The sequence below is a fragment of the Sebastes fasciatus genome, chromosome 5 (assembly GCF_043250625.1).
Source record: "Sebastes fasciatus isolate fSebFas1 chromosome 5, fSebFas1.pri, whole genome shotgun sequence".
NCBI lineage: Eukaryota > Metazoa > Chordata > Actinopteri > Perciformes > Sebastidae > Sebastes > Sebastes fasciatus.
In genome coordinates, this window is record NC_133799.1 from 34,656,944 (window position 1) to 34,679,577 (window position 22,634).

Sequence of the window (22,634 nt, forward strand, 5' to 3'; positions counted from 1 at the left end):
TACTGGCTTGGCTTGACTCGGTGCATCAGCCCAGCATGGCAGGGATTTGCATCTCCAGTACTCGCTTGAAGGTAGGCTATGTATAACCATGGCCAGAGCTGGCCCGAGGCATAGGCGAACTAAGTGGCTGCTTAGGGCCTCCGTGGCTACCAGAAGGCCCCCCAAGAGAGCTTATAAAAGAGCCGGGCGGCCCTATGCATCCACTGCACAAGTTGCATAAGGCCTCCGCCTCCCTTTGTCTCAAAGTGGGTGTCAACGTTTACAACTTCAATGAGAGGATGTAGCGGAACGATGGACAGAGTGTGTAGCAGTGGTGATGGATTTTGTGGACATGTAGAGCTGGATGTCATCGGCATAGCAGTTAAAGTGGAGGCCATGGCTGTGTATAATGTTACCAAGGGGGAGCAGGTAGAGGGTGAACAGGAGAGGACCAAGCACCAAACCCTGGGGGACGCAAGGGGGAGGAGATGCAGTTGTTGATGTTGATGAACTGTTGTCAGTTTGTGAGATATGACTTTAGCCGGGAGAGGGCAGTGCCAGTGATGTTGAGGGAGGGTTTAAGGCGGGAGAGAAGAATGGTGTGATTGATGGTGTCGAAAGCTGCAGTGGACTGAGGAGTCTGAGGAGAGGAGGAGGTCATTGGTGACTTTGAGGAGGGTTGTTTCTGTGCTCTGTTGTGAGCGGAAGCCAGACTGAAATTGTTCATACAGGTTGTTTGAGATGAGGTGGGTTTTCTGAGTTTTGAGTTGAGAGGCGACAGCACGTTCCACTATTTTTAACAGAAAGGGGAGATCGGAGATGGGCCAAAAATGACTCATGTCATCAGGGTGAGTCCAGGTTTTTTGTGGATGGGGGTGACAGAGACCAGTTTGAGTGTTTTTGGGGACTGAACCAGAGCTGAAGGACGAGTTGATGATGTGTGTGATGAGTGAGGAGATAGCTGAGGAGACGGTTCTTAACAAAATTGGATGGGATGGGGTCCAGAACACAAGCGGAGCTTCCCATTCCGATCACGAGGTTAGACAGTAGGCCTGCACGATATAAGGAAAATCTGCAATGTGCAATAACATTGTTCAATATTGCATTGACGATATGACTTGCGGTAAATAAACAAATATTTAAGCGTGCATATTAGCTAAACATATGCATATATTTTAAATATAACCTGACTAAATGTTGTTTCTAGAGCAGCAACAGTAATTTTTACAACAGCAAAGTCACTATATAAATTCACTAATAATTTATCTTACTGGAAACAATCTAAAATGTCAATAAAATAAATCACATTCTTGACATCAAAATACTGAGTGAAGCTTAGAAAGATTGAAGAACACAGATATCAGTCAGTATCAGTGATTCCTCCTCCCTCTGCTGATGTGAACCACTGCAGGTACCGCTGGTAGAGGGGGGAGGAGGTGCTGCTTTGTCTCAGCCAGCAGATCAATTTACAAACAGTTAGACTACACAGCCTACTGCCAGCTTCTGTTTTTAGCTTGTGTAGCCAAAGGTTACGCTGCTCCTATATACTTTATGAAGATAATAAATGAATAACACGGAGGCTCCGTAGTCTGCACCCTTGTCAATAACAGCGTGTCACCGCTTCACGCCTTCCAGGTTGGGAGGTGGTCCGGTTACTGTAGATGGTGTTTATTTTAGTTTTGTAACATAAGAGGAAGGAGTTGCACTTGTTAACTGTGAAGGAACTGGAGATGTGATCACTGTGTTGTTTAGAATGAGCGGCAGGAATGGAAATGGTGGTTGTTTTAACGGCCTTCCTGTAAACAGCAAGCAACACCACCTCCTCGCCCCTCAGGACGAGGTTGGTCAATGTATGTGAATCCAGTGGGTTTGGTCTGGTTTAGTGAGAAATAGTCCAGGGGGTTTGTGCCCGGTTTCAGTGAGGCAGAGAGTTATTGATTCATTCAGAATGAGGCTTTTATTGTCGAGTGAACGAGTGTTTCAGGTGACGTTGCCTTGTGACAGGTTGTAAGGATTGAGGTGAGGGGATGGAGATTGGACAGATTCACGTGTTGCTTGTTGTTGTGACGTTATGAGGAAGTAGGTGTGTGAATGGACCACAGGGGAAGGGGTGGAATTTGGGGACATTGGGGAAGTTGTATGTAAACAGATGGCCAGAGCCTCTTCCTGTGTGGAAGATGGCGTGTGTGGAGTAGTCCAGTTTCTTTAAAGGATGTCCATGCAGTCCGGACGCAGGTGGTTATCGAGTTTATGAGGATCTGAGGCGGAGTACAGCGGCGGTGGCGGAGCGTTAGCACAAGGCTAGCGTTAGCGGGAAGGAGAGGCGATGTGTAACCCGGGAGTATCCACAGGATACACCAACAATCCGGTGAAGAGAAAAGGAAGCCTGGAGAGGCTACTGGCCTGTTTGTCAGATTTAAAATCTTGCTTGGAGAATGGAGGTAAACTTGATGCGGTGGTGGCTAGCGGAGAAGACTAACGAGAGCCTGGGAGACCACATTGGGGATGGGAAGACCCCATTTTAAATAACTATAAAGAAATAATTTCCCCATGTTTTTCGTTGTGCTAAGCATAAGCATTGGATTTGTACTTACGCCACTTAGATACCAAATATTAACATTAGGGATGCACCGATACCAGTATCGGGTGTTGGGCATCGGGTCCGAAACTGTGCTCATGTACTCATACTTGTACTCGCAAAACGGCTCCGATACAACGGCACCGATACCACTTTACGGTGGCGCGCCCGACCCTGCTGGGCCGGGATCCCACCTCAACCGGCGCACGCCGGCCCTCACTTTCATTGCGCCACAGCGTTTTGCTTGCACCCTCTGACTCGCACGTGCGTTAGACACCTTGGTCTGTGTTTCAAGACGGGTCGGGTGGGTTGCCGACATCGCCGCAGACCCCTTGCGCCTTTTACGTGGGCCGAGCCCCGATCTGGCGGCACGAAGCGGTTGAGGCGCACTAAGGACAGTCCACCCCGGTCGACAGTCGCACCAGGAGCAGGGGGTCGTCCTCAGCGGGAAGAGAGGGCACAGCGAGCCCTTTGTCCACGGTGTGGCGAGGTCCGGGCGGGGAGCACCTTCGCCCCGAGCCTTTCCAGGCCGACCTAGAGCCGGTTGCGGCGCAGCGCCTCGTATGCGGGACTCCCCAGCCTGCCGTGTGTCACTCACACACTCCAGCTGGCTGTTAACGAGGGTCTTTTGGCACAGAGAAGTACTCGTATCGGTACTCAGTATCGGCGAGTACCCAAATGTAAGTACTTGTACTTGTACTCGGTCTGAAAAAAAGTGGTATTGGTGCATCCCTAATGAACATACTGCTATTTATTCACATAAATCAGTTCACTTGGGGTATTTGAAATGCATTTTGAAGACAATGGATAGAAACATTACACTTCTCGTTTGACGTACTCTCATGCATGTGCACCTGTATGTACAGTTTGTGGAGAGACAGATTGGAGGAAAAATGATCACATCTTTGCCAGTCAGTCAGCCAGTGAGTCAGCCAGTGAAGAAGTGTTCGAGTCAGTCAGTCAGTCAGCCAACCAGCCACACGTTCACTCTTAACTGTCCAGTTTACAACAGCCCGCTATAAAACACGAGCAGCTGACAGCTACAGTCACTTCTCTCTGACACACTCCGGAGTTGCTATGACGTTACTACAGCAGCAGTCTGCATCGCTGCGATGACAAGCTCCTTTATCACCTGTTAACAGGAGGTAGGGGTTTGTGCGTGTGCACGCTTGTGAGGAAGCAGCGAAGCAAGTACAAGCAGTATGCCTCGGTTAGGTGCGTGTCTATAGGTGGTTGTGTATGTGTGAGCGTGTATGACAGAGACAGGCATGAGTGTGTATGAGAGCTGACAGAGGCGTCCAGGTTGACAGCCTTTGTAATGGAGGAGAAGGTAATTTGTTAGACGGATCCTCCTCTGTGGCCGCCTGCATGTCTCCCCGCTGTTCATCCTTCTCTCCATCGCTCTCCCTGCATTGCATCTTCTGTAAATCTCTCTCAACCACTCTTTCTTTCCCACTTACCCTCCATCTCTCACCATCCTTCTTGTCGAATGCTCCTCCTCCATCCCTCTCTTTCCTCCTCCCTTTGCCCGGTTCGGGCCCTCATCCATCAGGCCTAATGATTAAGCTGCTGCTCTGCTCATCTGAGGCCCTGCTTCATATTTCCCAGAGCTGAAAAGCAGTTTTAGCAGAGCAGGAGTAGAACATGCTCCTGCAGCCGAGCAAACTGAGGTTCATACCAGTAGAAGTACTCCGATTAAAGACTACTTACTCAAATTAAGCTCTTTGTGAAAAATTGTATGTACAGAATCCGGGCTTAACTAAATATGGCACCCCATTGAGAGAGATTTTTTGTAAAAGCTGTTAATTTTCGCTCAACTACTGTAGGATTTGTTCTTCTGACTAATATCAGTTTTGATGTTTGTGTTTAGTAGTTGAAGATACCAAATAATTTTGAGCCAAAACTTAAAAATCCCCAAGAGTGACCATTTAATACTAATCAATCCTCTAAAAATATGTGCTACAAAAGCCAAACTACCAAGACTGTTTGCAAAACCCCTCACCAAACCCGTGCCTAGTTAGGTCCCATATTGTAAAAAGTGAGATTTTCAGTTTTTTTATTTTACAAAGCAGGTTAAAGTGCTTTATAAACACTGTTAAACTATCAAAACGCTCAATATACAGAGAAATACACACAGCCCGTATTCAGAAGTTGTGCGTTTGAAACAAGCTGTTAAGATTTCTGTCCATTTGTGATGTCACAAATATACAATATTTAGACAATTACAGGGTTTTAAATGTAAACATTCTAAATGTGTCCCAGTTTGTTTAGTGTTGCAGTGTATGTAAATAACATCAGCTGACAGGAAGTAAACATGGATCCAAACTATTGCCTAGCAACGCAATTCCGTTGCAATTCCGTTGAAATGCACTAAAACGGAGCGTTTCAGACATGGCGTGAATACAGATATATTCAGGCAGACAGCATGAGAAAAATTATGTGTTTTTTTAGCATTAAAGCATGTAAACATGTTCTAGTAGAAAAACCCAAAATACAAACATGAACCTGAAAATGAGCATGATATTGGACCTTCAACAACAATAACTATGTTTCGTATGTTGCCCCATGACTCGGTCACAGACTTCTCAGCGCAAACCTCAGGGGAGACACAAAATATATTTTTTTACCTGTTATCTGGCAGCAGTTTGCAAAAGTGAAAGGTATTTTTTAATGATTCCAGAGAAGTTTATTTACAGCCCGGAATGAGCGCATCTTTGGGGGAAACCAATGTTTTTTCTGTAGTTAGCATTCCGAACAGTTGTATCATAAAAAATAATATTTTAATTACATTATTAATTCATACTTCTCTACTCATTCATGCTAACAAAGACAACGGTCATTGGATAGAAATGAGGAGCCTGCTTTTGTTTACTTCTGTGTTAAAGCAAAAGACCTATTGTTTAAAAAAAAAAAGACTGCACTTCAAATGGTAAATGTGCAACCATTAGCTTGTAAATAGCATATGTGCCGTTGTAGAAGCTTGACAGGTGTAGGAATAGTAACTAAGGGGATTAGCAAAGGGTCAGTTGCAACGTCTGCTGTAAGGGAATATCAACTTCATGCATGCGAGCAATAGCAGAAGCAATTCCCACTGGATAGTTCCATCAGGGATTAAATCACAAAGCATCAGTGGCAGATATCTCAATACACACCACATTTTGGATGCCATCTGTGTCGTTGCTTCATCAGGATTCCCAAGTTCCATCTTTGGGACAGACATTGACTTCATCAAATGCCGTTTCCAGGGTGTATCGGGGAACTGAAAACCAGGTCTCTTATCCTCGAAAATGTCATCAGGTGCAACAGTTTTGATGGCATGATAATATCTGATGATTCCGGAGGCTGTTCCTTTTCAGACCAGTTTAAAAATAATAATTGTTGAGTAAAAAGTGTTGTAGTTGCCTACAGTTAGTGCATAGCTGGCCATGTCTGCTTTTTGCAATGCAGTCTTTTGCAAACTTTTTTCTGCAAAAACCATCTGCACACCTTATTTTCTTAAACACTTTCTGTGTACCCAGTGCAGAATTAAAGGTCTCATATTATAAAAAAGTGAGATTTTCATGTTTTTTATTATAAAGCAGGCCCAAGTCCTATATAAATACTGTGAAAGTATCGAAACGCTCAATCCACAGGGAAATACACACAGCTCGTATTCAGAAACTCTGCATTTGAAACAAGCTGTCAGGATATCTGTCCATTTGTGATGTCACAAATATACAATATTTAGACCCTTTACACAGATTTAAACGTAAACATTCGAAATGTGTCCCAGTTTATTCCTGGTTGCAGTGTATGTGAATGTCGTCAGCTGACAGGAATTACACATGGACTCAAGCTGTTGCCTAGTAACCCAATTCTGTTGCAATTTCGTTGCAATTCCGCCGAAATGCACTAAAACGGAGCGTTTCAGACAGAGGGTAAATACAGGCATATTCAGGCAGACAGTATGAGGAAAATAAAGTTTTTTTTGTAACATTACAGCATGTAAACATGTTCTAGTAGAAACACAAAACACAAGTATGAACCTGAAAATGAGCATAATGTGGGACCTTTAAGGCTCACATTTCCCCCCAAACTTGAGCAAGATAGAACTTTTCTGTCAGAGTGTTATCATTTCAATGCCTTCCTGCTTCATCGCTCTTCTATTCTGCAGCCAAAAACACACAACTGAGAGAGAGAGGGAAGGAGTTCAGTGAAGTATGATGCCAAACAGGTGTTTGTGTCTGACATTGAACCAAGTGGATTGAGTGTTTCACAGTTACCATTGTACGAGACAAGTGGAAGTGCCAAGCTCTTAGAGAAATTGACCTCTATGCCTGAATTCTTGCAGTCCATCAGCCTTGCTTACAGTTTTTGCTACTAAAATATCCTGTAGACTCTACAGTGTAGAGTATACCGGGAGTTCTACGAAATTGTGACAGTTAGGGGTGAAAGGGTTACTTGTTGAAAAAGTCCCCAACAGGTATGTGTTTCACAGCCCTATAGTCAGGGTGCCTCTCTGTTGCGCATATGAAATAATTGTCCTTGAAATGGCAGATATGACTTCTCAAATGTCTTATCTAAGGGTTTCACTTCCACAGCTTCACTGTGCCCGGTTTATTTCTTCTCTTATATTTAAAGCAATAGAATCCCATCTTCTTCTGAATGTTCAGTCTGGTGCCAATTCTTGGGATGAGGCTTGCAATAATGGCAGGTACAAAAGTTGAAAACCCTCTTCATCCCATTTATTTTTCTGAAAAACAAGAAAGCAATATTGCATTATACAGCGAGTACAGTGTGCATTAAATTGTATTAAGCCGAGAAATATTCATATTTAGTTGAATCTTAGCTTAAATTAAGTATAATTTAAACATATATAACAACCTATTACTTAACGAATTATGGCTGTATTGAATATCCCTTAAAGTCTGTGTAGAGTAAAATCTGAGATTTGTTTCTAAACACATTATACATGTAAGAAAATAATTAATGAAAACCTGTGAAAAGACGGGACTGAATTGTGGATTTAGACCATTAGTGTCTCATCATTTTTGTGTTCAGGATTTTTTTGGGCACGCCTGAAATCACTGACGCCCAACACTTAATTACCACAGCTAGTCAAGTCAAGTCAAGTCAATTGTATTTGTATAGCCCAAAATCACAAATCACAAATTTGCCTCAGGGGTTTTACAATCTGTACAGGACACGACACCCTCTGTCCTTTACGGTACGACCCTCTCATCGGATAAGGAAAAACTTAACCAAAAAAAAAAAACTTTTAACAGGTGCAATAGATGTCGTTTGTACAGAGTAACAACATAATGAAAATACAACACAGACAATCCATATGACAAAAAATAATACATATAATGTGAACATATGTGAGAAGGTGGATCCAGGAGGATGTCAAGCAGCTTCCCGGCGTCGCCAAACAGATAGAGCCAGAGCAACACGACCTCCTCTTCACGCCAGATTGGTAGAGCCAGAGCAACACGACCTTCTCTTCCCGCCAGATAGGTAGAGCCAGAGCAACACGACCTCCTCTCCATGCCAGATAGATAGAGCCCGAGCAACACGACTTCCTCTTCCCACCAGATAGGTAGAGCCAGAGCAACACGACGACCTCTTCCCGCCAGATAGGTAGAGCCAGAGCAACACTACCTCCTCTCCACGCCAGATAGGTAGAGCCAGAGCAACACGACCTCCTCTCCACGCCAGATAGATAGAGCCAGAGCAACACGACCTCCTCTCCACGCCAGATAGATAGCTAGTGGTGTAGTAGCCATCTGGCATACCGGAACAAATCCTGGTGAGCCGCTGCGTTGGTGGGCTGTCAAAAAATGGATTGAAAAATGGTAAACAGATAGTAAAAATATTTAGTTTTCTCTCTGAACACTTGAATTACAATATGCTGAAAGGATATTATGGAATTTTTGCCCAATGATGTCAAAGAGAAACAGCCTACTGCCACTTTAAGGGTCCCGGTTTGGGGGTTTGAAAATATGGCCACCCTAGATATAGGTGAATTACCTACAGTAGCAAAGTTGTTAATGCTCTATCAACACAACAGCCTATTGAAATTATTGCAAAATGTCTGGACAGTTGTGAGTTAGTGCTACATGTTGGCTAATTTTGACTTGAAGCTATAGCTAATTTCTTTGACAACAACTATTTCTTGTTGTTTCTTTACTCTACAGTATAACATCACTAGTAGTCCAACCAAACGCCAGGACAAGATTATTGATCCAGTCCAGGTTTAACCAAAAAACAATTACCAATCCTGTTCAGAGCTTTTTAAAAGTCAGCGCCTCGTTCATCCCCTGCAGTTTCTACCTGCAACATGCTGCTCTTTACTCGGTACTGCTTCAACAGTGCATTGTGAAGTGCTGCAGTGCACACATGGGTGTGACAGCATGCAGCAACTGCTATAGATGGCACGGTGCAAGCATTATTTTTAGCCTGGGTTTAGTTACTCTTGCGATCGAACCTATAGGCTGTGCTTTACTGCACTCGAGACTTTTACTTTGCTGCACTCGAAGCTCTTGAAAGTCTCACCCCCTTTAAACTGACCGACTGTTTTTCTCCATTTCCCCTGGATTCTTTGACAGCTCCAAAGATTCTCTAAGTCCTCTCTCTCCATTTTGCCCATGTTAATTATTTTACAGAGTAGAGCCGCTTTGATGCCAGAAGATGTCTTTCTGTCTCTCTTTGCATGAATACTCTAGTGAGCCCCGTCTTCACTTACTCCCACTCTGCGCTCTCTCTCTCTCTCTCTCTCTCTCTCTCTCGCTCTCTCTCTCTCTCTCTCTCTCTCTCTCTATTAGTCACTCCCGCAATCTGCCCTGCAGTGGTGTTACAAGTCCCACTAAAGCCAATTAAAGGAGCCAGAAACAAATTTATAATTTGGCAAAATGGCACTTAAATTGAAATTGTTAAAAGATGTATGCGAATCTAAACCCCGCTGATGAGTTCATGCTCCTCTCTCCTTCTCCTCGGGGGGGGGGGGGGAACGGAGAAGAGCATATGCCCACTCATGCCCCGCTAATATCGGCATACATGCTCGCGGAAATAAGAGGAAGTCATTCAGGCACACAAAACGTGACTGACATGCGGCTGTGTGTGCACTTTTCAACACACACACACACACACACACACACACACACACACACACACACACACACACACACACACACACACTCTCACATGCTTTAGGATGACCTGGCAGGTATAGCGCTCTGACTTTTTAAACCCCATGTCTGATGAATTATTAAACCAAAACACAATGCAACTCTACTCCAATGGTGTCAAGGAACACCATTGGATGCTAACACATAGCAAAACAGCCCAAGGCTTCCTTACTGCGATAACACAAGTGTACTTCTACTCTTTTTTTTTTGTTACTACCTTCTTGTTCTTTATTCTTTTTATTTTTTTCCCTTTCTCCCTTCTTACACTGCTCTCTTTCCTGGCTGGTTTCTTCCCTCCTTTCCTTGTTAAAGTAGCTATACTGTATCAACCCCCCCCACACCCCCTGTCTTCTCTATCACACACTTTCACAACAGTGCTGAAGATGCAAGGGGGATAAAAAATTGATTGGCATTACCATTTAATCAATAGACTGACATGAAAATGTGATGTGGCTGCTCCCGGGGTGCTGTTGATGGAGAGGAGTTAGATGTTTGAGAGGGAGAAGGGAAACGCCTCGGAGACCCGAAGACACGGGCCGACACACACACACACAGAGAGGCCCCGGCTATAAGCTCTATGGGTATAGAGTCAGTGTGTGTGTGTGTGTGTGTGTGTGTGTGTGTGTGTGTGTGTGTGTGTGTGTGTGTGTGTGTGTGTGTGTGTGTGTGTGTGTGTGTGCTGTCATGTCATTTAAAATATAGAATTTCTACTGGGAGTCAAAAAGAGAGGAGTTATCAGGCTGGGATGATTGGCAGGCAGGGGGAGAGGTGAGGTTTTCACTGTGTTTGCTGGGGATTAAAGATGAATGTGAGAGAGATGTCTCTCCCCCCGAGACCCCATCTGTGTGTGTGTGTGTGTGTGTGTGTGTGTGTGTGTGTGTGTGTGTGTGTGTGTGTGTGTGTGTGTGTGTGTGTGTGCGTGCGTGCGTGCGTGCGTGCGTGCGTGCGTGCGTGCGTGCGTGCGTGCGTGCGTGCGTGTGTGAGGGTGCGTGTCCTCTTACTGCCTCCATTGCTGTCACATCCGATCACAGCCCATCAAACCGACTGAAAGCTGAGTTGACAGAACTGTTTAATAAACACAGACACCCCCCCAGACACGCGCACACACACACACACACACACACATAAAGGTAGAAAACTTTAAAGAGACAATAAAATCCCCCCCACCAGCTCTTCTTATTTATATACTGATGATTTGCGACAGCTTCTGCCAGACCTACGAGGGGATATATGGATATATAGAATATAAGATGTTTCAACTTTTGGGGGAATTTGGAGTATTGGTGACTTTTTCATATTCTGAATGTGCTAGAATTGGCAAAAAAAGAAACTACAGTTATGTATGTCTCGTCCTTTTTATTAATGAAAGGAAAAAGGAGAGAAGGCAGGTTGCGTAAATGTAATGATACAAGATTACATTTACACTGTTTTGACAATTGTGTACGGAGTTTAAGCATAAATTATGCAGAATAAATTCAATTATTATGGAACAATGCGGGGCATATCAGGGGGAGGATAGACATTGTTTTATCCTGCTTTCATGGACTTGCTAATGAAATTTTTACAGTGGACATTTGCTGTTAAAGATGCTATAATCATTATTTTACATTAACAATGGATCGATGACTGCATCTGTTTGAAATGTGTCGCTTGTAGTGAGCTTTGCAGTTCCCCTCAGCTCTACGGAGCATTTGATCGTATTTCGGCTCGATGTTTAGGTTTACTCTCACCCCTCTCATCGGCGTCAATTCTGCTAGATGTGTAAATAAGCGGATTCCTAAACAGTTCACCATATCTGTAACAGCCCAGAAAACGCAGACAGGATTGAACCCAAAAGCATGATTTCGGAGGCAGAAGGGTATAAGGTGACAGGGGGGGATTCGTTGGAAAGCTGAGCAACAATGTAGCAGAGGGTACGTGGAACTGGCCGGCATATGAATGATGAGGAGAATGAGGCACAGGTATGGAGGAGATAGGCGGGAAAGCTCACGCGAGGGAAAGGCGGGAGAAAAGAACTGCAGGGCAGGAGGGAGTGGCAGGATCTCTAACGACAGGAGAGTAGTGATAAGGCAGGTAAACGCAGGGCAAAAAAACATTAAGGGTGCTTTCACATCAGGGGCCCGGGCCCCGGATCCGAGTAGACTTGTCCCAAAGTCCAGTTTGTTTGATTAGTGTGAACGCTCCGTACCGTACTCGGGCACGGTTCGTCGATCCGTACTAAAGTCCACTTGAAAAGGAGGTCTGGAGTACGAATCATGTGGTCTAGGGTACGGTTCGCAGTGCCATCAAAATGTCTTAATTAGTTTAAAAAGTATAATCAGGAAGAGACCATTGATGTGTGAAGTGATTTGGGTGGTACTACACTGCATAATACTGAAGTTATTGAATATTTTTCCCATTAAAAATTCACAAAAATTATATTATATTTTCCAAACTAAGTGTTGTAGTACAACTATGAGGAGATCATTGATGTGTGGAGTAACTTTGGTGGTACTACACTGTATAATACTGAAGTTATTGAATATTTTTCTCTTTTCGGCGTTGCACTTTGTAGACGGTCCCTGACCACTTGTGGTTGTAGCTTGTTTTACTACCTTACTACGGTTAGAGAGAACCGTTGTTTGTGTTTTAACAACGTTCTGGTTATGAGTTATTGATCCAGGAAGTTTGACATTTGGCTACTACGAAAGTTGGGATCGACGACTGGCACTCTACCTGGGGGCTTGGCGAAGAGCAGGTGTTTATTGACGGTAGTTCTAACTCACACAGGCTCCCCCCTCTACTGGACTCTACGGGTAATATTCTCCTCCAATCACAAGCACGCATTCGCCCACTGAAAATTTGCATAGCTGGCCAATCAGGAACGTGCCTACTCAAATTCGTGCGGACCCCACAGTAATGTAAGGCAGCATACACCGCTGTCTGCTATCCTTTTTCTCTCCAGCGAACATGCTGCTCAGTTTGAACATGCTGCTCAGTTTGAACATGCTGCTCAGTTTGTCTCTTCAGATTGATTTGCTTTGTGTGTTTTTGTACTGCTTCTCTTTTTGTTAGGGTTTTTTTTTCAATCTTTAACTAAATTAATTTCCTTCTTTGGATAATAAAGTTAAATCTGATTTGATGTCAATCAAGCACAGTCTGAACACACCTGCACAGTCCTGAGGGGAGGTCTGATCAGGCAACAAGTGGCCCATCGCTGTGTAGGGGCTTTAATATAATCCAACCATTTTGTATCAGTTGTTTAATACAAAATATGCAATTGTGAATAATCTTTTTTTCTGGTGTACTACATTGTATTTTAGTCATACAGAAGTTGTAAGGCAGTTGCCACTTATGGTACAATAAACTGGGTAGCACTAGCAGGCAGTACATGTGTTAGCATTGAATGCCAAGCGTTATGTAGAGCAAATGATCCACCAGGGACACAGGGGTGATTTTGTTGTCTGTGTTCTCATCACTTCAAATCTGGGACAGTCTCCCAAAAACCTGCTGTACTCTTCACTTCCTTTTTTTGCGATGCATACTTCAATTGACTCCATCGCTCTTTGAGTTAGCAGGAGCACCATATGTTTCCTGGGAGCACAAAGAACATTTGATTCTTTTAATGGCGCTCTCCACCATTTCCTTTCTCTGATGTTTTTCCCTTCCTCCACCTTTTCTCCTCCCTCATTTCTCCTGACCTCACCCTTCTCTTATTTCCTTTCTTCTCCCCCTTCTTTGTCGGCTTTTCTCTTCTTTCTTATCTTTGTGTCTCCTTCCTTCCTCTCCACCACCTCTTCACCTCCCTCCTCTATCTCCCTTCTCTCATCAATTTTCAATGCCTCTTTACTTCCACCAGCCTCTTTACCTCCTCCTCCTTCCCTCTTTTCAGGTCAGGCGATTCCTGACCTCTATGTATTACAGAAACCCTCCCTCGCATATACTTTACAGCAGCGGCAGATATATGGGATATGAATATTCATAGGGTGCTTTTATGTGCTGTACATACTGTGCAGTTATTATACTTTCCCTCTGTTCCTGTCAGTGTCTGTGATGTCTGTATGAAAAACAATAGTTGTAGTTGTTTGAATGCTGTAACGTGAGGACGTTTTAAGGATCCCGTGTAGGTTGATTTATTCAGACAGACCTGCTATTGTTTTGCTGACACACACGTCCAAACCCCAGTGAGACGAGCTTTTATACAAACACAGCAATATGGAACCACTTGGCCTGGTAGCTATGAAGCGAGAATCAAGGTTGAGTGACTTACTGAAGGGCACAGCAGCAATTCAGCACCTGGTTGAAAACTATGAACATCCACTCCCCACAAAGTACAGACACAAAACGCCACAGAAATGTAATCGGTACAATGCGGAATGTCAGCGTGAGTGTGTTTGTCAGTGTGTGTGTGTGTCATAGCCACCTTAAGGTCAATAAAAGGTCAAATTTAAATTTTACAAGAGGAAACATTCCCATCCAAACATTGGATGAACTTCAGTTGCACGGAGCATACACAGACTGTTTTACTCAGTGTGATGATAGATCTGTGACAATTTGACAATGACAATTTCAAATAATATGAAAAGTAAATAACCCTGAATTGCTTTTAACCTTGTGTTTATTTCTTCCCTTACAGTAAATAGCAAACTATTTCATTATGAAGAAATAGATAATGTATATGGAAATAAGATTGATTGGATTATATTCACCAAAACACCACATGTCCCTTATAAATGAAAAAGAAAATACCTGTAATTTGTGAGGGACAATGACTGACATCTCTTACTACATATTGCTGTATTCATTTAGATTTTTCAAAGTTTTTCAAAACTTTAAAAACTTCATTTCTAAAGTAAAAGTCCCTAAAAGTGTATGATATAACTTTTTGCTATGGTCTAGTGTTAAAAAAAAGTCAACAAAAATTGCAATAAATTGTAATATCTAATCGCAATACATATCCAATTGGCATCCAAGTATTGTCCCAGCCCTATTGACTAGATTTACTAAGATAGCAGCTAATCATGCAAAACGTTTAACAAGGGCGCTATTTAGCTCCACATGAGAATAAATATTTGAGAATGTATTACTTAAACAGATTCAATATTTAATAACAGCTTTTATAGCATTGTTTGTATTTTAAATACTCCCGTTTTACTTGATCTATGTAAATCATTTTTTGCAAACTAATTCATTAAAGTAGAGGTTCATTAGGTAGGGTGTGTTTTTCACTCACATTTTATTTTAATACACCTTCACCTTTGTCAAACACAAAACTGACCCTTGCAAAGTGCTGGAGGCGTTGTATATTCAGCCCTCAACCACATGTATCTTTGCTCCTCCTGTTATTTATGCAATCGTCCTTTAAATGCATATGGACAAAGGAGAAAGGTGCACTTCACTTCTGGCATGCAAATTGCAGTTTAGGTGAGTGTAAAACTGTGATTGCTGCTTGTTTGATAAATAACAAAAATGTAAAGTAAATCTTAACCTTCAGAGAAAGCGGTCACTCACTGCAGTAACGCACACAGACAGTGCATGCTCCTGTTTTCTGTAATAAACGCAATCTACACCGCACAAAAATCTGTCATTCTGCTGCTGCCTAAATTTGTCTATATTGATTTTTGACCCATTGTAAAGCACACACACACACACACATATGACCATCTGCTGCTGTAATAAGCATGGCTGAGCCACTTTGCAGTATCAATCTTCCAGGCTACATATGTCATGCAATGCCATGCAGAGACAGCAGGCGGGGGGGGGGTGTTCGTGGTCGCCAAAGTGTGAATTAATTAGCACCATGTCTGAGGGCTTCTTATTCACTTCTCCCCAATATGTCACGCTCTATGATCTAACAAGGCCTCGAGCAGATAAAAACACAAGCTGAAGCAAAGTCACTCTGTGGCACATCCTTAACTTGTCCTCTAGCCACATGAGCTGAGTCTAAATTGTTTTTATTTAATTTTTTTCTCCTGGGAATGTATTACACGACATGAAGATAAATACAAAACATGGATGTCGTCCAAAATCCTTTTAGTTTCTGGAACCAAAGGTTCTTTGACTTTATTATCTTTATTATCTTAAGCTGATATGATTGTAATAACGACAGGTTGAATGTTTAAAAACAAAAAAAAAGTAAACTTTATTACATCCATCATATATATACAGGTACATACATGAAATTTGACCTCTGCATTTAACCCATCCTAAAGCCTCGGCCACACTGGGAACGTCAGCAGCACGTGGCGGCTGCGTTACCTGTTGTTTTTTATTTCGGCGTCCGTGTTAACAGGTTAGAGCAGCCACACTACCCGCTTGAGACACACTTCTCACGGCTGCGTGTCAGCTGCGTCTCTTCTAGAGATTCGAGGTCTCGCCTATTTTTGATGCGAGCCGCGCGGTTCACAGCAACGACAGACAGTGAAGGTGATCTATTGACTGTATATTGACATCATACTAGCAACATTACTACAGTTTCGATGTCTCTATTTGTAAAAACTGTTACGGAGATGAAAAAAAGTAAAGACTTATTTTTTAAATCAATACTTCCTGCTTTCATTTCAAAATAAAAGCCCTCAAGTGTTTTTTCTATGTACAGAATTAATTTGTTAACACAAGGCTTTTATTCTGAAATATGTGCCGGACAGTGTTGTAGAACATGCAGTGACTTGCAGAGCTCCATGAATGAATATAGTACGGGTTTTAATTGTGGATTATTACTATTATTTACAAATTACCACATGTTTCTTAACCTTTCTCTGTCTAAAATAAATATAAATTATATTTATAATGAAAATAAATGGCTAGTAGTGGGCTGCTGTGAAGCGCCCGGGGAGCAACTTGGGGTTCAGTGTCTCGCTCAAGGACACTTGGACATGTAGACAGTAGAGGAGCCGGGGATGGAACCACCAAACTTGTGGTTAAAGGACGACCCGCTCTACCCACTGTAAATTATTACAGTTCATATGCACTAAATGATGTGTAAAAGCAAAAATTGTATCCAAATTATTATTTATTTAATTTTACGCATTTAAAATAACAAAGAACACAGAACATGTGTAAAAGAAGTTACAGAGCAGTGATATGGCTCTATCTATTAGGTGTGTAGAGGAGGTTGTGTTGCTCTGGCTCTATCTATCTGGTGTGGAGAGGAGGTTGTGTTGCTCTGGCTCTATCTATTAGGCGTGGAGAGGTGGTCGTGTTGCTTTGACTCTATCTGGCGTGGAGAGGAGGTTGTGTTGCTCTGGCTTTACGTATCTGGCGTGGAGAGGAGGTCGTGTTGCTCTGGCTCTATCTGTTTGGCGTGAAGAGGAGGTTGTGTCGCTCTGGCTCTATCTGTTTGGCGACGCCGGGAAGCTGCTTGACATCCTCCTGGATCCACCTTCTCACAGTACATGTATTAATTTTTGTCATATGGATTGTCTATGTTGTATTTTCATTATGTTGTAACTCTGTACACACGGCATCTATTGCACGTCTCTCCATCCTGGAAGGGGGATCCCTCCTCTGTTGCTCTTCCTGAGGTTTCTTCCATTTTTTTCCCTGTTAAAAGGTTTTTTTTTGGTTACGTTTTAATTTATCCGATAAGAGGGTCGTACTGTAAAGGACAGAGGGTGTCGTATCCTGTACAGATTGTAAAGCCCCCTGAGGCAAATTTGTGATTTTGGGCTATGCAAATAAAATTGACTTGACTTGACTTGATTGACACATATCAGACACATAACGTTAGCAGTATTGTTAGCATTACCTAGTACACAAACATATTAACGGCTAACATTACACGTCCGGATCTTACCTTTGTAATTGTGGATGTAGCTTGAAACGTATAGTTTGAAGTCCTTCTTCTTTTTAGTTGCTGACGTATGGCACATTGATGGAATAATGCGACTAACGCTGTTGTCCAATGGCGACCGAGTGAAAGCCTGGTGAACACGCCATCGCTGTCTGTTGCGCTACGAGCGCCATAGATGACATGGTTGGCTGAGTCAAAATACGGAAGTGAGTGTGTATATAGCCTATTAGTACAGTAATTGGCAATAGAAGGTACACTTACTGAATTTTTTATAGAATCCAACAAGATTTCTTCCCATTGTTGATGTTTTGAAACTCAACACAATTCAAGTTGAGGACTTCTACTGGATACCTTCCACAGAGATTCAAGGCGCATTTTCCTGAAACAACAAGAGACTGTCTACCCTGCCTACTTTTCTCTGGCAAATCTAATTACCCACTTTGCTATAAACAGGCTTGGATCTTGAACTGTGAGTGTCGAGTAAAACTCTACTCTGGCACACGAGTGTGGTTTGTTCTTGGCCTAAATGCAGTAGACGTCTCATTGTCACAACAGCAGCGTAGCCGCCAGCTGAACCTCAGTTCAACTCCAGCCCACAGCTCTTCTTTTATTCCCTCTACTCCTAGGCCCTGAGCTGACTTCATCCCTGCTGCAATCACAGTGTTTTTGAGTGGGAGTAAAAGCAGAGATGTCTTTGTCCCCTCTGCTGCGGGCTGGTGTGGACACAGCAGAGGACGGGGGGAGCCTCTGGAACCACAGTACTATAAAATCTGATGCTGTAAAAATTAGAAAAAAATCAAAAGTTAAACAGCTTCTCAGTCTGTATGCTGTATCTGACCGACTGTCTCAACTTGTCTGCTCATTATAATGTTGACTAACGGAGTGTCCACACTGGGAACGTCAGGAGCGCGTGGCGGCTCTGTGATTCACGCGTCGGATGTTCACACCAGCTGTGGTTCTGCTGCAGCTGCTGCCAGCCCTTTCTTTCTACATAGAGTTTGCCTTTCATAATGGCCATTTAATTTCATTATAAATGTCATTTATATTTATTTTAGACGGAGAAAGGTTAAGAAACGTGTGGTAATTTGTAAATAATCCACAATTAAAACCCCGTACTATATTCATTCATGGAGCTCTGCAAGTCACTGCATGTTCTACAACACTGTCCGGCACATATTTCACAATAAAAGCCAAGTGTTAACAAATGGAGGAATTCTGTCCACAGAAAAAAAACACTTGAGGGCTTTTATTTTTAAATGAAAGCAGGAAGTGTTGATTTAAAAACAAGTCTTACTTTTTTTCATCTCCGTAACATTTTCTACAGATGTCTAGACATTGAAACTGTAGTAATGTTGCTGGTATGATGTCAATATACAGTAAATAGATCACTTTCACTGTCTGTTGTTGCTGTGAAATGCGCGGCTCGCGTCAAAAATAGGCGAGACCTCGAATCTCTAGAAGACATGCAGCCGAGACGCAACCGTCTCACGCGGGCTGTGTGGCTGCTCTAACCTGTTAACACGGAAGCTGAAATGAAAAACAAAAGGGAACGCAGCCGCCACGCGCACCCGACGTTCCCAGTGTGGCGGAGGCTTGAGACGTGACTGGACATACTTAACCGCCCCAAATGCGATGCAGCTCTTCAGACTTTGCAATGGCGGACTGCGAAGCAGACGGTTCTGGCACCAACCAGCAACATACAAATGTGAAAAACGTGGGAGTTCACATATGTAATGTACTGTTGAAAAAATATTTAACACATCATTTAAATTTTCCTTAAAATAATACTGAACAATATTAGAGTGGAAGATGTAATGTTGATTTGTATTTGTGATAAACAATTTTCATTTAACTGTAACAATAACTGAAACGTTGTTGCGTAATGCTTGAGTATACTTGATTTTATATATATGTATATATATATGTATATATATATATACATATATATATATTATTTGAGTTCATATAAGTTCAGCTGGTAGCTGTTCATGCTAAAATACCCAGTTGTTGCACACATTCACACAAACTGGGAATGTTTAAGCTGTCCCTTTGCACCCTGATAATTTCTTCAAGTGGAGATGTGATTTATCAAACACTGTTTAAACGGGATAAATATTTTTGGAGTACCACTGTTGTCGCTTTAGAAGCGATACTGTAATGTTTGTTTATGCATTTGAGCACAACTTCAAAAAAGAGAAACTGAACACCACCCCTCCCACTCCTACTGTACTTTAACCATGCTGCATCTATTCATGTGCTGTCGTTACATAACTTAACTACATAGTTTATGGTTTATTCATGAGGCCTATTTTGGCCCAGAGAACTGGGCGTCCTGAATCAGAGGAGAATCTCTCCATCTCTCCACGGGGCCTTGGGGGGGAAAACAGGCAGGCAGGCGAATGATATTGCAGCCTCGGACAGAATTACCACTTCACTGAGAGAGAAAGAGAAAATGATCTCTGTCACCTGCTCTGCCTCCTCCATCCGCCCATCTGACCATCATCATTTCGGTTTTTTTCGCCTGCTTCATCTGTGTAACATGCGCCTGTGGGGGGATGTGTGTGTGTGTTTAAGTGCTGCGCTGCTCTGAAGTTAACGCCGCTACTCTGGATGTCGACATGCATGTGTTTATGTAGACCAGCACTGCAAATGATGCTACCAATCTGGAGAGGACAGGAGTTGGCTGAGAGGCTATGGCAGTTGTGTGTCACTGAGAATACACAATAGCTTCTGTGTGTGCGTGTATGAGAGACAGAGAGAGAGAGAGAGAAGCTAAGGTAGCTACCATGCATGTCACAGGAGAGCCCTCTGCTGTCTGAAGCACCACTCGACATGTCCTCCATTCAGTTTGTTTCATTTTAAAACTCCTAAATTTGTGTGCTGGTTATCAACATAATAAAAAAGAAAAATCCGAATCTGTCTGACATTGATCATTATACTTTGTTGAAAAGTAGTCATTGTCTCCCTGCGTTTTTCAGTCTTTCACTATATGTCTTCCCATCTTTTCCTCACACATGTAACATTATCAAAATATCAGGTACAATTGTCCCCATTTGCTTTCAATCTGTTACCTCTTGAATATACAAAATGACTGTAGATTTGGCTGCAAAGGCTCCTCACTGTAAGCAACAGGAAAGGAAAAGTAGACAGATAACCCTTTACCACGGCACGATCATTTCAGGAACGTTTTTTTTTTTTTTAAACTTTGATATTTATTTAGCATTTCCAGCTCTGGGTTGAACATCATGAGCATCCATACAGAATTTAACAAACAATACAACACTTAACAAATTGTGCAAAGAGTTTAACAAAAACAGTTTTCAGGGGCAGTCAAACATGTATATATTCTCCAACAACACATGCATCATGTTTCATGTTCCATGTAAATGATCCATTTTTCCCACTTCTTATCAAAGATATTGCTTTTAATTTTTAGTTGGTACGTCAGTTTTTCCATTGAAAAAATATCACGGACAATCTCAAACCAGCGATCTTTCCCTGGAGGTTCTACTTTATACTAGTTTCTTGTTATATCTTTTTTACTTTTTTGGCTATAAGCAGAATTTTTGCCAGATATCTATCTGTTCCATGCACAACCTCCTCCATGTTCCCTAGGTACATCACAGCACAATTGTTTGGAGTAGCATATCCCATAATGTCATTAACAGTTACATTTACATTATTCCAGAAAGGCTTTAGTTTAGTGCAGCTCCAGAAAACATGGGTATGGTTGGCCTCCAGATTGCCACAGAGCATCCGACAGGGTTGCTGGGTATTTAGCTGTCTGCTTTTGATTTGTGGTGTTATGAAGAACCTAGTAAGATTCTTCCAACCAAATTCTCTCCATACTCGTGAACTAGTAGTGGTACACTGTGTCATACACATTTTATACCATTCTTCGTCTGAAATTTCAATATTTAGCTCTGATTCCCATTTGTTTTTTATGTATAGTGTTGAGCTCTCCCCTAAGGCTTTGTAGAATGCTGAGATGACACGAGATCTACCCTGGTGATATGAATCCACTATAATGCTAATACTACCATTTATAATTATTTTAGGATCAATTTTCACCTCTTTCATAAGATAGTCCCGTATTTGTAGGTATCTAGATAAATCTTGTCTTTCCAGACCAAATTTCACCTTTAAGTCTTGAAAACTCATACATGTCCCATCTTTGAGAATGGTACATAGAGCAGTGATACCTTTCTCTGTCCATTGTTTGAACCTTAGGTCATATACCCCAGGTTTAGATTTTGGATCATATGCAACCCAGTTCAGTATATTTCTTTCCCTTTTGAGTTTATATTTCTTATTTATTTTATCCCAGATTTCTAGTGTAAATGTTGTAATTGGATCCATTAAATGTGTTACAGTTTCTGTCCGTTTTTTGTTTCCTACCAAAACTGGAATTTGTAGATCCTGAACTTTCCTCTCTATATCCTTCCATCTTGCTTCATAATCTGCATGTCTCCTTTACAACATCCATTCAGACATTAAAGTTGTGCAAAAATTAACACAAATAAACAACTGTTTTGCCCATTTGTATGAAATTGCATCTTAATAATTGTTTTTTCAGATTAAGATTTTATTGATTTGAGTACAAACAACATACAGTAGCCTACAATAAAAAATCTTCAAATAACATTCTTACCTCTGGCAGAAATGACGTGCCACAAAAATACTTACACAGAAGTAAAAGATTTACTAACAGCTAATTTATATTTAACTTTTAGCTTATCTGACCGTAAAAACAAAATTTATTTGAACATATATGGGCACTTGAAATAGTACTTTAGCATATACTTTTTCAATTATTACCTCCGCCAAGGCCAAAGGTCTAGGTAGGAGGTTATGTTTTCACCGGCTATGGTTTGTTTGTTTGTTTGTTTGTCTGTTAGCAGGATTTCTCCAAAAGTCTGTGATAGATTTGAATGAAAGTTTTTGGAGGGGTGGGGTGTGACACAATGAACAATCCATTAGATTTTGGTGGCGATCCGGGTCATCATCCAGATTCAGGAATTTTTGCAAGGATTCCGATCAGCCAGAAAATTGAGACCTCCGGGTATAACACATGCGCAGTGTAACTGATTACATGTTGATGACGCATGACCCAGCCTCTTTCCTTCAGAGAGAGAGACAG

General features: G+C 42.1%; 1 protein-coding gene across 2 annotated transcripts in view; it reads left to right on the forward strand.

Moving 5' to 3' along the window:
• naaladl2 (N-acetylated alpha-linked acidic dipeptidase like 2) overlaps positions 1 to 22,634 on the forward strand; it is a 534,957-nt gene that overhangs the window by 472,378 nt on the left and 39,945 nt on the right. The gene's annotated exons all lie outside the window — the stretch shown is intronic.